Consider the following 15,584-nt stretch of genomic DNA (forward strand, 5'->3'; position numbering starts at 1 on the left):
CGCATGATCAGATCTGTGGATCTGACTGTCTGTGGCACATTGGAGGACTGATAATTTGGCTCTATTCGGAGGTCCGCAGGTGATCCACAGCGCAGGTGCGGGGGTCCGCAGAGCAGCAGAAGGCGCAGGTGTGGGGGTCCGCAGCGCAGCAGAAGGCACAGGTGCGGGGGTCCGCAGCCCAGCAGAAGGCGCAGGTGCGGGGGTCCGCAGCGCAACAGAAGGCGCAGGTGCGGGGGTCCGCAGCGCAGCAGAAGGCACAGGTGCGGAGGTACACAGAGCAGTAGAAGGCGCAGGTGCGGAGGTACGTTGTCGAGTAGACAGTGCAGGTGCGGAGCTGTGCAGTCCAGACACAGACAAACTGCGGATATTCGCAGGTTTCTATTGGTGAAGTTGTGGACTTTTCTTAAAATATTTGTTGGCTGCCTTTTATCTATTGCTGCAGAGTTCTGGGTTTAGATTACTGGTATTGCTTTTCTGGTTACTGCATTCTGAGAAGTTATTGGGTGATTGTAAAAGGAGATTGGTTGATTCACATGTACTTGATGATTATTTGATGTTCATGGATCCAGTTTGAAAATTTATGAAAAGTGGTCCTTGGAAGAAAAGAAGTAGGGGGGTTGTAGCTCCCTTCCAGGAGTGACTGGAAAACGAGAGAGGGTTGTAACTCTCAGCAGGTTGCAGCCTGCGTACTGGTAAAGGACTGCACCAGTACAAAATCATTGTAAAAGAAGTTTCTAATTGAAAGAAGATAGAGACATATTGCAGAAGGTGGTTTTCACCCACATTGGGTTTCCACCTTATCTCTGTTGTTCTTTGGTGTGACTATCTGTTTTTCTTATTCTTGCTCATTATTATATGGTACTGACATACAAATTAATGATCAATATCTGAAGAATAAATTAAAGTATAAATTTGGAAGATATATTGAAAAGAATTTGATAACACTGATTCACCCCCCCTCTCAGTATTATTTCCAACAATTGGTATCAGAGCAAGTCCCTCTAAATAAGCTTGATCGCTTGAAGGAAGATCCATCATCATGAGCAACTACGAGAGAGAAGCATCTATCAGGCCACCAATTTTTGACAGGACAAACTTCGTACATTGGAAGGTAAGAGTTATTGCCTATCTTCAATCTCTTGGTACAAAAGTCTGGGACATCATAGACACAGGGTACACTTTTCCATCAACAACTCCTACAGATCCGGCTGAGAAGAAGAAATATGAAACAAATGCAAAGGCTGTCAATACTCTATTAGGATGTCTATCTCAATCAGAATTCGTGAAGGTTATGCAGTATAAATCCGCAAAAGAAATATGGGACAATATTGTTCTGAGCTATGAAGGAGACGATTAGGTAAAACAAGCAAAACTTCAAACCCTCAGAATTCAGTATGAAAATCTCAGAATGCACAACGATGAAAGTGTGGCTAACTATTTCCTTCGTGTAGATGAGATTGTTAATTGTATGAAAAATTTGGGTGAAGAAATAAAAGACGCTGTTGTGGTTGAAAAGGTTCTAAGATCTTTGTCCCCTAGGTTTGAATCGAAATTTTCTGTAATAGAAGAAAAAGAGAATCTACGAAACCTTACCATGTCACAGCTGCACGAAATTCTGACTGCTTATGAAATGAGGAAAGGAGGACCATCATACAGGAGAGAAGCTGCCTTCAAGGCTTCAGGCAAAGGAGATTTTTAGAGGTAGGGGGGGTAGACATTTCCATGGAGAAAGGTTTGATCTTCATTGTATACAATGCAACAAAAATGGACATGTTGGTTTCACATGTAAGCTTCCTTAGGACATAATCGAGCAGGAAAGAAATGAAGAGAAAGGTAAAACACATAGTAAAGGAAAAGGAAAAGTACCCAAGTCCACTCATTATGTTGTGGCACATTGCAACATTGGAGTAACTGAAGACTTATTCAATGCTTCACTTTCTTCATGGAAATACCTTCAGTTTCTTGATTCAGGAGTAACTTGACACATAATTTTTAGAAGATATTTCTTTCAAGAATTCAATGACAATGTTGATGGAGTAGTCTTGTTGAGCATGGAATCCCCCCAAGGCGTGTTTTGGGGCTTGTTTTGACCAAATGATGTTGTAAAGCCCCACGAATTGCGGGTGCGGAAGTATGTTAGAGTCATAGGGTTGTCTGCCCTAGTTTGTAATGTAATGTCGACTTACCCATGGTCCGCAAACCATGAGATTGTATAAATAGAGCGAGGCTCTAAGTGTAAAAGATAGTTAATTAGAGCGAAGTATGAGATAGAGAAGTAGAAGCACAGAGCAAGTGTCTAAGTGTGTCTTGGGTCGTACAGTAGGAAAAGGCTCTGCAGTTGAGAGCGCAGAGGCCTAGTTGTCCGTAGCTGAGTGCGCGGACCCCTACAACTGAGTCCGTAGGGCAGAGTCGAGTCTGTAACCGAAGAAGAGAATAATAAAATAAGTTTCATCCAAATTTTGTGTATCTGTTCTTGAGTTATTACATGTTTGATATCAATTGCAAATATATTGTTTATTTACTGTGCACCTGTATGAATGATTTATATTGCTAACTATACTTTACACATGCAAGTAAGCTAAGTTAATCAAGTAACGGTGGAATACTAGTAAGGACTTGGGTAATAACAGCGTTCGGCCCCCGAGTAGGGTTGTGCGAAGGCAACATCTCAGACTGCGAGGTACAGGTAAGCACGTGTAGTGACGTGCGTGCAGGGTCGAACTGTGGACCATTTGAACTCATCAGACATCTCCAGGGTGTGGAAACCTGGTTCTAGCACTCTCCCATACTACTTTAGGTGAGACCTCATTCCGCGATCCGTGCACTGTTGCCGAAAGGGCCAGTAGTATCGGGATCTGTTTGGCTAAATCACCTCTAAACCTAGGTCAGGCCCCAACAAGCGAACAAATGGTTCCATTGCCGGGACCACGATCTGCATAAGGGATGTCTGATGTCGTGTCACTCAAATCTGACAAAGAAAGAGATTGAAGGGTAGCTGGACGGAAAGATTCACGAGTTCGCGGTGTAGGAAAACAGGTATCTGCAAGTATCGAAGGAACAGTGGTTAGAGCGCTACTTATATACGAAAATCCACAAAATTTTCTTTGCATCCTTCCCCTCTGAGTTGTACGAGTGGATCGCAAAGCTAGCAGACAATCAGGGAAGGTGTAGGCTTGACAAACAGATTGTGTGGACTCCAGAGTTGGTGCGCAAACAAGACACATCGGAAGATAAGATCGCGCACACGGTGGACCATTAGATTGATCGAATTATAGGATGGTTTATCATCAATTTCACAGTAGATAGTTCAGTCAGTTACAGCGAGGTGGAACGATGCTTCGTCAAAGGACTGCGAGGTAAGTACATGGATTAAAATTCTACTGTGTGAAAAGCGGGTTATGAAAATAAATTGATGTTTGGGGCTACGCAAAGTGGGAGGATCAATAGAAACAAAGGTAGCGCAAAGATAGAGAATAGCCCATTGATTTAGCCTCGACGAGAAAGCGAGGAAGAGCTCGTGAAAGTTTCACTGGGAAGTTCAATCAGCATGATAAGGTAGTGAATTCCACGCATACCACCTCCACCTACACCACCACCAGTCTCACCATCTTCACCCCCATCTCCGCCCACACCACCTCCGCCACCACCACAGTTCAATATGGCGAGTGCAATAAAGTTTCCAGTGTTCAAAGGAGTAGGGAACGAAGATCCGGACCAATTTTGGTTCGTGGTAAAGGCTATATGGGAAGCACAAGGAGTCACGAATGACAACATAAAGAAGGCAACACTGGTAAGCGCATTGCAGGATCACACACTGACATGGTACATTAAGCACTCTAATGACAATCCAAACACGGGGGTCGCGGATATCCAAGCTACGCTGAATAGGGAATTTAGCAGGCCAAAATCGGAGACACAGTCGATTATCGGGTTTAAGGAAATCGTGATGCTTCCAAGCGAGACCCCCTAGGAACTGGATCAGAGACTGAAGGGCATGATTCGCGAAGCGAACATGACCTTGACGGATGGACAGCACTGCGCATGGTTTGTAGCATCACTAATGCCGCATCTAAGGACAGCGTTGTCACAGTAGAAGTTATCCACCTAGGTCGAAGCTTTAGAGATTGCAATGAGACTGCACGAGACCCAAATACAAGATCCTAGCCTGGGAGTCAAACAAATCCACATGCAACTGAAAAACTTATGTCTAGAAATGCAGTGTTTGAAATAGGACAGGACAACTCGCCCAGAGGCACGCGAGGAGGTATGGTGCATAAAATGCAAAGGCCAGGGGGATGACAAGGACCATTGTCCAGTCTTCACAAACTACCTAGCGGGAGGAGGTTCGATTCCATTGAGACTAGAGGCACAAGCATGACCGAGTGCGATGCCTGCATTATGGTGCACGATTTGTCAGATCGGACGGAAGCACGCTACAGATAATTGTCACCTATTACAAAAGTATACGCAGACGTCCCAACAGTTGTTTTGTAATTTCTGTAGGTCAGTAGGCCATGATGAACGCACCTGTAGAAGTTATGAACTGATGATGGATCAAACTCCTGCCTATAGAGTTCAGACCGAAACGCGAGCCCTCGATCAAAATGCAGGGATGGCACACACTAGATTTCAGGGGCACAGACGAGGTCGAGGTGGAATGGGACCAGGAAGGGGTCGCGGACAGCTAATTCGTTACAATTGCAGAGGGTCAGGGCATTATGCTAGCGATTGTACAAATCCAATGAGAGCATCATGTTTATATTGTGCCCATTTTGATCGTGAGATAGAGGACTACCCTACACTTATAGCAAGGTTGCTTGATAAAGGTATACTTCAGCCTCCCCCGACTCAAAATCTACAAATGATGAGGTCTGAGCCACACGAAGAGGACCCGAATGTAAACATCGTGCTCCGAAACAATATTATGATAGGAAATGATAAGGGCAAGCAACCTAAAGAAAGTTCTTGGGTTCGCAAGGCTCCTACAAAGGAACTAGAGTTCAATTTGGAGCGCGCAAAGGAGACATTCATGGAAGCTAAGAAGAGCTTCACGGAGGCCTCCACTTCAGGTAGTAAAGACAAACTAGAACCAGAGATGGACCCATCAATGCTTACTACCTTTTTGGAGACATGCATGAAGTTGTTGTGCGACAGCAAGGCTGTGAAGGGATTGCAGGAACTCATCACTAGGTGCACTGGGATAGGAGAACCGCGCGTAGTTCAGAAGCTCGGGAAGCACACAACGCGAACAAGAAGGGAGATGAGATTGACTGCGCAAATCGGGGAATATGAAATGGATCAAGTGATTCTGGATTTAGGATCAGATGCGAACGTACTGCCAAAGCAGACATGGGAGCACATGGGCAGGCCCGCATTGCAATGGTCCCCTATTCAATTGTGAATGGCGAACCAGCAGAAGATCCTACCAATGGGAAGATTGTAGGGAATAATGGTAGATATCGAAGGTGTGAGTGCGCTTGCAGATTTCGAAGTGATAGAGATTGTCAATGACAACAATCCCTATCCCACGCTACTGGGAATAGATTGGGCCACTGATATGAACAGAGTTATAAATCTGAAGAAGCGTAAAATGATTTTTGAGAAAAAGTAACTGCGTGTAGTGGTACCTGTCGTGGCGGAAAAAGTCGTTTGTGCGGACACAACTGACCTCCCTAGGAGTCTAAACTCTCTAGCAACAAACAAGACAAAATGGAGTGATCTTTCTCTAAATATACCTTTTAAAACATGAAAACTACAAGTGTTTAGGCTTACCTTATTCCAAAACGCGGTTGTTGTAGTCCGTCCTTGCCGATCCGGATGAGCTCCTCCTTCAAGTCAATTCCTGCAACCACAAACAATCAAACAATTACCAAGCACTTGCATTTCATATAATAAAACATATATTCAACATGCAGACCAAGGAACACATGAAATAACTCATTAACACAAGCTATTGAGAAAAATAAACCAGTTTGTATTAATAACGAAACAAAGAAACTCTTACAACCTGGCCTTGGTGTTGTGCAAGTTCCTCCCAGGGTCCATCAAGGGTTTTCCTCTACTTTGACAAAGCTCACCCACTTCCAAGTAGAATCAAGCAAAGACAATCTCTCCTCACAAGGTTCTAAATGGGAGTCCTAATTCCTGCAGCATTTACCCAAAGAAAATGTATAGCTCCAACCTCCCCTCCCTCTGGCTCAATGTCTTTATTTATAGTGCTGTAAAGAGGTTATTCAGGTCCACCATCAATGGGATAATCCCCCTCTTTGGGTGGGATAGCTCCCTTATTGATGGGATAAGTTCCCCTTAATAGAGATACATGAACCAACTGGAGGCGCATCCAATTCATCAAACCGACCTCTAGAAAGTTCTAGAAGTAACCACAAGTAACTTTTTTAAGACGAAACTCGCGCATTTTGCCTTTTACAGAAGGACGCACCTGTCCCTTAACATACAGAGCGTCCAAGGACTCACCTTTTGTGAACATTGTGAGCGTCCCCGCAGGTAAGGCTAGAGAGAACCTGCGACCCCAGAGATAAACATATTTTTGACAAGACTTTCTCTCTTCTTTGAGTTTGAGATGGATATCAGAGGCATAAGACTTGCCTAAGAGGGTAGCATGACTGTTGATTTGAGCCATACTAACTGTAAGTGGTCATGGTGACATTTTTTAGTGTAACAGATTGCCCCCTAAAGTGCGAAGCCTGGAATAGATTTAGGGTTTTGTAATTCTAGGAAGGGTGAAGCGCTTTATCATTTCAAGGATTGTCTTGTGGATGACCTGGTTGGAACCTGCAATTTTCAACACAAAATACATGTATAAGATTATATCATCACTGAGGTAGGCATTCCCATACTCAGATTCAAAACTTTAACTAATGGACTAACTATTCTGATACAGGAATGATCTTGCAGTACATCATTTTTATAGACTTTTGTAGACACAGTATGGACGCAGCCATCTGTTTATGATTAGTCTACATAGATAATGAATACAAAACTCCTCGCAGCCTGGATGGTAGAAACTAGATCCAGGGTCTTCACTTCTACTTCCCGAATTGGTACGATTCTAGCCATGTGATTAAATGATTCGATGTCGAACATGTTAGAAACCACTTGATTACCAGTCGATGATGCAAACTGTTAACAAGCGTGAGAGAAACCACCAGTAATGTCAATGGTTCTCAAAGTACCAAGCACAACCCGTGAAATGTGAATAGATGTTTTGATGTCGAACACTTCACGGAATCCTTTGATCGAAAGTCAATGATGTAAACTGACGTCAAAGGCGAGAAACCTGCCATTGATGCATGCAGACTTCAAGGTGTTGTCGATTCCTAAGTCATCTTTCTAGATAATGTGTCGATGTCGATAGAAAGCGACCCGTTGCAGGCAAGCCCGCAACACGAAATCATTGTTCAAGTTGAAGAAATGTTGCTGTAAGGACTGACTCAGGGATGGTCAAATGGATGACAAGTATTTTGCAGATGAAAGTTTTTGCTTGCAGACCTCTTGAACACATAACGACACGACAGATGGCTTGGTGACGAATAACTCAAAGTTAATCCCCGGAAACCGGTTAAAGACTTTCAAAGTGGTTTGATCAACTGTGAGGTAAAAGATTTCCCAACCCAGGTGAATGAAAAAGTGTCGTGTTCAAGAGTGGTAATAAAGTTTCTTTTGAGACAAAAGGTGACAAACAGGTTCATTCTTCTCTCTTTTCCCCCACCATTTCTGGCAAGTACCTCTTTATTTTTAACAAGCTTGAGGAGGATAACATATGCTTGATTATAAGCTCATCCTTCGGACAAGTCCAACCTAGTTTAAATTCGAACCCTAGGAAGGAGTGGTTCGTTCCTGTTTGTAATTGAACAGGTCCTTTACTGTAAAAGTTTAACGAGTCCAGTATAGGAGAAACTCGGCGTTTTTCATTTTTAGAGAGTCTGAAAAAACAAAAGGAGACTCCACGTTGAACTTTTTCGTATATTTGTGTCCCTCAAGCCCGAAAAAGTATAAAATAATACCTGGGGGAACCGCTTGATCTTGCGACCAAGGAGTACTTTCATAATAGTGTCGTTGACCTGAAAAGTAAAAAGCGATCAAGGACACGTCGTTTTATTTCCTTATCGAGTTCGAAACGACAAAAACCCGGCAATCTTTTCCTGATTTTACGGTCAGAAAAGAGCTAAAAGGGGACCGTCTTTTAATTCCGTTTTAACGAGTGTAAAAGAAACGCTCGGCGATTTTTCATGTTTTAGGAGTCAGAAAAGGGCTTAAAAGATGACTCTGATATTTTTATTTGTGAAAAATGACAATTTCCCTCGAAATCCCTTTGTCCTGCACAAAAGCAACACATTACTCATACCTGTTTAAAATAGGCAAAAATACATCGAAAAACATCTTTTCATGGTAAAAAATGAACTAATTCATCCAAAAAACCTATAAAAAGACCTTTTACCATGTCATTTTTACCGTTTGACTTTGGAGGTTGAAAAAGGAGCTTTTGACAAGAAACTTCCCGTGGTTGCTGCGGAAAATCTGACCGTCGGAATCGAACGCCGTCTCATCCAGGTATTTTACACATCCTACTCTGCATTTCTATCCGTTTAGAATTAATTTTTAGGTCTTAGTTTCATTTTTTGGGGGGGTTTTGGTTTTGGAATGCGCCTCTCGGCGGACGCAGGTGCCCTTCGGGTGACCTGCGTCCCCCGACTTTTTCTCATACGGGAAAAAGGTCGGAAGACGCAGCCCGCCTTCAGGCCAGCCGCGTCCGGGCGCCCTGTGCTACAAAGCCGGGGTGCGTCTTCCGAGAAGTGCGCATTTCAAAACCCCAACTCCCTCAAAAAACTACCAAAAATCCCCAAATCAATTTCTAATTGCTATTTTTGATATGCAGGGCATTAATCATGTTAGACTGGAGAGAAAGAGAGCATGTAGAGGAAGATGAAGCTGCAATAAATCATCAACCTTCCCTGGATGCCCTAAGAGCATGCGGATTATACAAATATTGGACCATACCGGGCATGAGGGGCCAGGTAAGATTCTTGGAATGGCTGGTTGAGCGATGGAACGTTCAAGAACAATGCTTTTACATAGGAGGGCACCAGCTCGAGATAGAGCCCTCGGATGTATACTTTCTCACTGGCTTGCCAAACAGAGGTGAGCAACTCAATCTTGCGGGGACTAGGCCGGGTGGCCAATCCCTTGATAGTCTCCGCGAGGATTGGTGCACACGTGGGGCTCACCATTCAAAAGGCATAGAGATAAAACACATCACTCTGCCTGAACTCAAAGTCATAGCGTTCACGGTTACCAGAATTTGCGGCGCGGCCGCTTTACACATTGCTTCCGGATCCCAAATGCGGATGGCAATTGACTGTTACCAAGGCACCATTTTCAACTGGTGTGAAGCTGTGTCGGCTCATATGAAGAGCCAACTGACCAAGGCAAAGAACGGACGACTAAAGACTTTTGGATATGGGCCTATAGTCGTGAGCTTTGCCTTGGAGAGAGTTCCAATGCTGATCCCTCAGCAACTCACTGTTGATATCTTGGAGCTGATACGATGGGTTGCGGTGATGGCCCGGCATCCTGACGAGGGTGCGACAGTGGTTCGATTCTCAGATAGTTACTTTCACTGGTTAGAGGACCAGGTTTTTTCGATACAGGACTTTCCGTATGCCGGAATGGATTTCAGAGGTGATCCGGACATGGTTCTTCCACAGGGAGAACAATGGGACGACAGAGGTACTTTTATTTTCACAAGTTTTCTAATTATGTATTTTTTTTTTTTATTTTTCATATATATCGTCTCAAAACTAATAGTAAAACTTTTCAAAATGCAGATGTTGGTCCACAGCGTCCAGCCAACCTCCGGCCTTTTGATAGACTACATCCAGCTGCACCGGTACCGGCCCCACAGGACGCGGCTGCAGACGTACTAGCTGAGTTGGAGCATGATCTAGAGCGTCTCACGGCAGATATACCTGAGACTACTATGGACGACATTCCTATCAGGCTTCAGCGTTTTGTAGTCGCGGTCCCTGGACCGTTTAGGAGATTTTTGCGTAAGGTAGCCCGCGCAGTGGTGTCATACAGAGAGCACCACCAGTGATTGACTAGTCACTTTTGTAGTCACATGTGACATTTTTGACTTTTTGTACTATCATTTTGCCGATCATAAGGTGTTTTCAACCTATGATCGAAGACGATGTATATATTTTTTGACACACTTCTATCTATATATATCACTATTACCGGCTTATCTTGTTTAACATATGTGATGAAATGTTTTTAAATTTACTTGCATGATTATCGTAAATGTCTGTCCAACATTCGAGAAGCAATTGCATCTGCTAATGTATTCAAAGACCTTGGAATATGTTGATATTCAATGTAATCAAATTCACGTTCCAAGAGACGCACTCTCAAAAACAACCTTAATAACACAGGATTCCTAATGGCATAAACTCTATTAAGCTGTAATACAACAAGTTCAGAATCTAACCTCACTGTCAAACGTCGAATTCCAAATGAAATAGATTCGGATAATAATTCAATCACTGCACTGTATTCTGCAATGTTGTTCGTTGTTTGACCGAGGCTTACCCCATGCATAGAAACTAACTCGTCAGAGGGCGAATAGATAACCCAAGCTGCGGAAGAGATGTTCCGTGTACTACGACAAGCACCATCAGCAAATCCAATATATGTTTGGAGAGGCGTCGACATCTGCAATATCAAGAGTAAAACCAAGATAAGCCAGAATAACGACGAAAAACCACACTCTCTAAGCTAAGCACACTGACTAAACTAACACACTTGCTAGCTAGAAAGAAAATCTAACCTATCTAAAAATTTCTCCATTCCCATCATTTAAGCATAATACCTCTTTAGGTAAAGTCCATTTCTGGGTTTACCCAAAGAGTCCCCATCAAAGTCAACTAGCTCATAAGCCCCTTTTGCTAGCTTTCGCTTTACAATGTAGGGCCCATGCCACATGGGAACGAATTTTCCGGCACCTAGCTTATCGTTAGCTTGATCATATAATAGTACTAGGTCTCCTTCCGAAAAACTTCGAGGGGTTACATTTCTATCATACTGAGCTTTCATTCGTTTCGCGTGAGTCTCGATTGCCAATGTAGCGTCACGTCGAGTCTCATCTAATTTAGCCAAGTACAATAAACGTTTCTCCTCTTCGGAAGTAGCTGGAAGTAATTCGACAGCCATTTGAAGTGATGGGATTTCGCATTCAATGGGTAACACAGCTTCTAAGCCATAAACTAGCTGGAAAGGAGTGAACCCTGTTGAATTTTTCACTGAGGTTCGGTATGCCCATAGCGCTGAAAATAACATGTTATGCCAATTCGACCGATGAACACCAATGGTTCGTCGGATCATGATAACTAGAACTTTGTTGATAGACTCAACCAAACCGTTGGCTTGCGGATAATAAGGAGTAGAGCTATCGTGGCGCAAACCAAGCTGGCTTGTAAGCTCAGTCATCATGACATTTCGAAAATGGCTCCCATGGTCAGTAATGATTGCTTGTGGGACACCAAACCTAGTTATGATATGATTGAATACGAAAACTGCAGCTGTTTTGCCGCTTGCGTCGAATGTAGGCATCGCCTCGGCCCACTTAGTAAAATAATCAACCGCAAGGATGATATACGCATGCCCCCCGGCCGAGTGAGGGTTACAAGTAATAAAGTCGATACCCCATTTGGCGAATGGACCAACGGCAATTATAGGGTGGAGAGGAGCAGGTGGAGCGCGCATCTTGCGATCAAACACTTGACAGTTGTGGCACTTCCTGACTGCAATGATACAATCTTTAAACATAGACGGCCAGAAATAGCCAGCGCGCAACACCTTCTGAGCTGTGGCATACCCAGACATATGACCGCCACATGCTCCAGAGTGACAATCATTCAAAACCCTCTCAGCCTCTTCGTGAGTTAAACAACGTCGAAAAACTAAGTCTGCCCCCCGGCGATAAAGTGTATCTCCAATAATTTTGTATGGCTGGGATTGAAACCGAATTTTTCGACGTTCCGCTTTGGAAGCTTCAGGCCGAAAGGTTTGGGTTTGGAGATAAATGATTATATCCCCGTACCACGGATCTACAGTACTGATAAGAAACAAAGATTCGTCCGCAATGGACTCCTCTGCCACAGTCTCTGTGTCAGCACTCGGGAAATCACACATCAATTCCGCAAAAACTAAGGATTTCTTAGACTTGGACTTCTCGAACTCCAAGTCGAACTCTTGCAGGATAACAATCCATTTAGAGTACTTGCCCCCTAGCAGTTGTTTTGTCAAAATATAAATCATAGGGTTGCAATCCGAAATAACTGTAGTTTTGCGGAGAAGAATGTAGTGACGGAAACGCTGGACAGCTTGAACGGCTGCCAGGGCCAATTTCTCCACATGCGAATATTTTAGCTCAGTTGGATTCAAGGTCCTACTAAGATAATATATCACATGCTCCGCTCCGAATTCATCTTCTTGAACTAACACCATTCCAATGGTGGAATGCGAAGCTGCGAGGTATAAGAAGTAGTCTTGGTTGTAGTTGGGAGGATGCAATAACGGTGCATGGGTCAACGCGTGTTTAAGTGCATCAAAAGATTGTTGGGCAATCTCGTCCCAAAAGAATTGTGCGTTCTGTTTCAACAACCGTGTAAAACCTTTAGTGACCTCGGCGTAGTTTGGGATGAATCGGCGTAAAAAGTTCGCTTTCCCTTGCAAACTTTGGAGTTGGCGCAAACTCGAAGGAGGAGGCAATTTGATGATAGCCTCGACTTTCGAGGGATCGACGCGAATGCCGGCTTTTGAAACAACAAATCCCAGCAATCGACCTGTTTCTATACAGAAAACACACTTGTGGGGATTCAACCGAATTCGATAATGCCTACACCTCATAAAGATTGCTCGTAGGTGGACAAGGTGATCAGCTCGATGTAAAGAATGAGCAGGCAAATCATCGAGATAGGGTTGCACAATGTGCTTGATGTCATGAAATGCATAAGACATCGCCCGTTGAAAAGTGGCCCCGGCATTCTTAAGCCCAAAAGGTAATTTGCAATAAGCAAATGTCCCCCATGGACAAATGAATGCCGTTTTTGGTTGGTCGGCAGGTAGAATATTGATTTGATTATAGCCTGAAAAACCATCCATGAAGGAAAACATTTCACTTCCGGCACAATCATCAATAATTTGATCGATATAAGGCGTAGGATAGTTGTCTTTTGGACAAGCTCGATTTATATCCCTATAGTCGATACAGATTCTTATTGTTCCTTGTTTCTTGTTGACCGGAACAATATTCGATACCCAATCCGTTAACGGGATCGGATAAATGAAACCTGCTTTCAACAGCTTTTCGACTTCTGCTTTAATCGCAGCCGCTTTTCGAGGGTGAATTTGACGCAACCGTTGCCGGATGGGTTTAGCATCCGGGTAGGTCTTTATTTCATGAACAACAATGGCAGGATCAATTCCCGGCATTTCCTCGTAAGACCAGGCAAACACGTCGCGGAATTCTTGGAATAGGGCCTTGTAAGTTTGGATTTCTTCTTCAGTACATGCGGCACCTATATGAATGTTTTCCTCGATTCCGGGCTTCACTGAAATATCAATGGGAATAGTACGAGAAATATTCCCTAAATTCAACTCTGAATCAGAATGTTTCGTTGGATCCTGAGCGTCTTTGACATATTCAGCGGTAAAGATAGATGAAAAATCATTTTCAAATGCATCATCCTTAGGTAAAAACGAAGATCTGTGATGGAGATCTTCCCATGGTAGATCGTCTACACTTAGGATTTCGCGAAGTTGTTCGTCAGATGACACGACTTCGGGAAACGTTATCCGTTCTAAGGGTGAGGTGAAAAGTGACTCTTCACTGACCACATTCATTTGGTCGACTTCGGTTGAATGAAAGTCGGTAAAAGACATGAGAGCTTCATAAGCAATTTCATATGGACTCAAAGGCATAACATCACCGAGTGAGTCTATCTCAGAGTCAGATGGGACAAACCAAGGATCATCATAAATAATGTTTTCTGATGTAATCATATGAATGGTTGCAAACGAAGGATCTGCGTTGAGTGGAGGGAGAGGAAAAGTTCCCAGTAAACCGGAATCCTTAACTAAACCTACACCAACGTCCCTATAAGGGATTGTCGTTTTACCAACATGCTGGATACTCTCTGAAGAGGCTGGGTCGGATGAAAAGTATGTCAGCTGATCAATAGTCACGATCTTACCGTTATGTGGAAACTTAATTACTCTGAAGACCGATGAAACGACCGCTGTCATAGCATATGACCAACTTCGACCCAAAAGAAGGTTGTAGTCTAGAGGGGCATCAACCACTTCCACATCCAGACTAACGGTTTTACCTTCAACCCCTATAGGCAATTCTTGTAGAATACCAAACGGACGGAACCCACGGCCATCAAAGGCCTTAAGGATGGTGGGGGATTGGTTCAACGAAGGAGAACCAAGCGATCTCCAACATTGAATCGACATAATACACGTAGAAGCTCCCTCATCAATCACAGTCCGATGAATAGGCCTGTTTTTGACTATCACTGGAATTTGGAAAGCCATTTGATGGGGGAGACGTGGTGTACTATTTTCTAGATCAAAGATCATTAGGTTCGGGTCCTGAACATCGACAGCTCCGATAGCCGACAAAAGCAATTTCCGTTGTGCTGGGCATGATTGCAGCACTTCGAGTGCCGACATTGCTGAAGGTGAAACAGCTAAGTCCTCAACAATGTTGTAATTCTGGGCTGCTCTCGCATGTGGATTGAAAGCAGACCTTCGAAGTACACCCTTGGCGGGCGGCTTAATCACTAAGTCTGGGTTAGGTTTTTCGATCTGTAGTGGATCGGAACCAGGAGCTGAGGTTGATGGGTTAGAGTGAGAAGATTCTGCTTCCTTGCCATCAACAGGAGCCTTACTACCATAATCTTGCGATCGAGTCGCAATCCTCACATGAGACATCATCAAAATGGGTTCTTCACTGGCATTCGAAGAAGAACCTATCATCTTATTCTCCTGCTCTGGAAATGGATTCTTTAACACAGCAGGAGTGGGAGAACCTTTGACTATTTTTACAACCTCGGCCCGATGAGGGCAATCTCTCGTAAAATGATCCTCTTCACAAATAAGACAAGGATATCGAGGTTTGCGTTTTTCGTCATTGGTTTCCGACTTTTCAGTTTTCTCCTTTGGAGCCTTGTCTGCTTTAGCCTTCTTCTTTCCACCGTTTTTTGATTTGGCCGTAGATGACTCTACAGCGTGAATGTCGGCGGTAAGTTCAGGAGGAGAAGACTCTCCTGTCGGAGAATCAGGCAAAGTGATAATTGGAGTATTGGAGGCCTTGGAAGACTTCTTCTTACTCTTCGTAGTCACGATACCAATCATACCATCAGCGGCATGAGATCCCGAAGGAGCAGCAGCGATTTGATTCGACTTTGGAAGATCCGGAATCTTCTCGTGTAACGTACCCGACTGAGTGTAAACTAAGTCAAGGTATTGTGCCTGAGCAATGACTTGCTCCTCAGTAA

This window comes from Pinus tabuliformis, chromosome 5_1 (genome assembly GCF_031772625.1).
Source record: "Pinus tabuliformis cultivar Carrire ecotype Pingquan chromosome 5_1, CPIR1, whole genome shotgun sequence".
NCBI lineage: Eukaryota > Viridiplantae > Streptophyta > Pinopsida > Pinales > Pinaceae > Pinus > Pinus tabuliformis.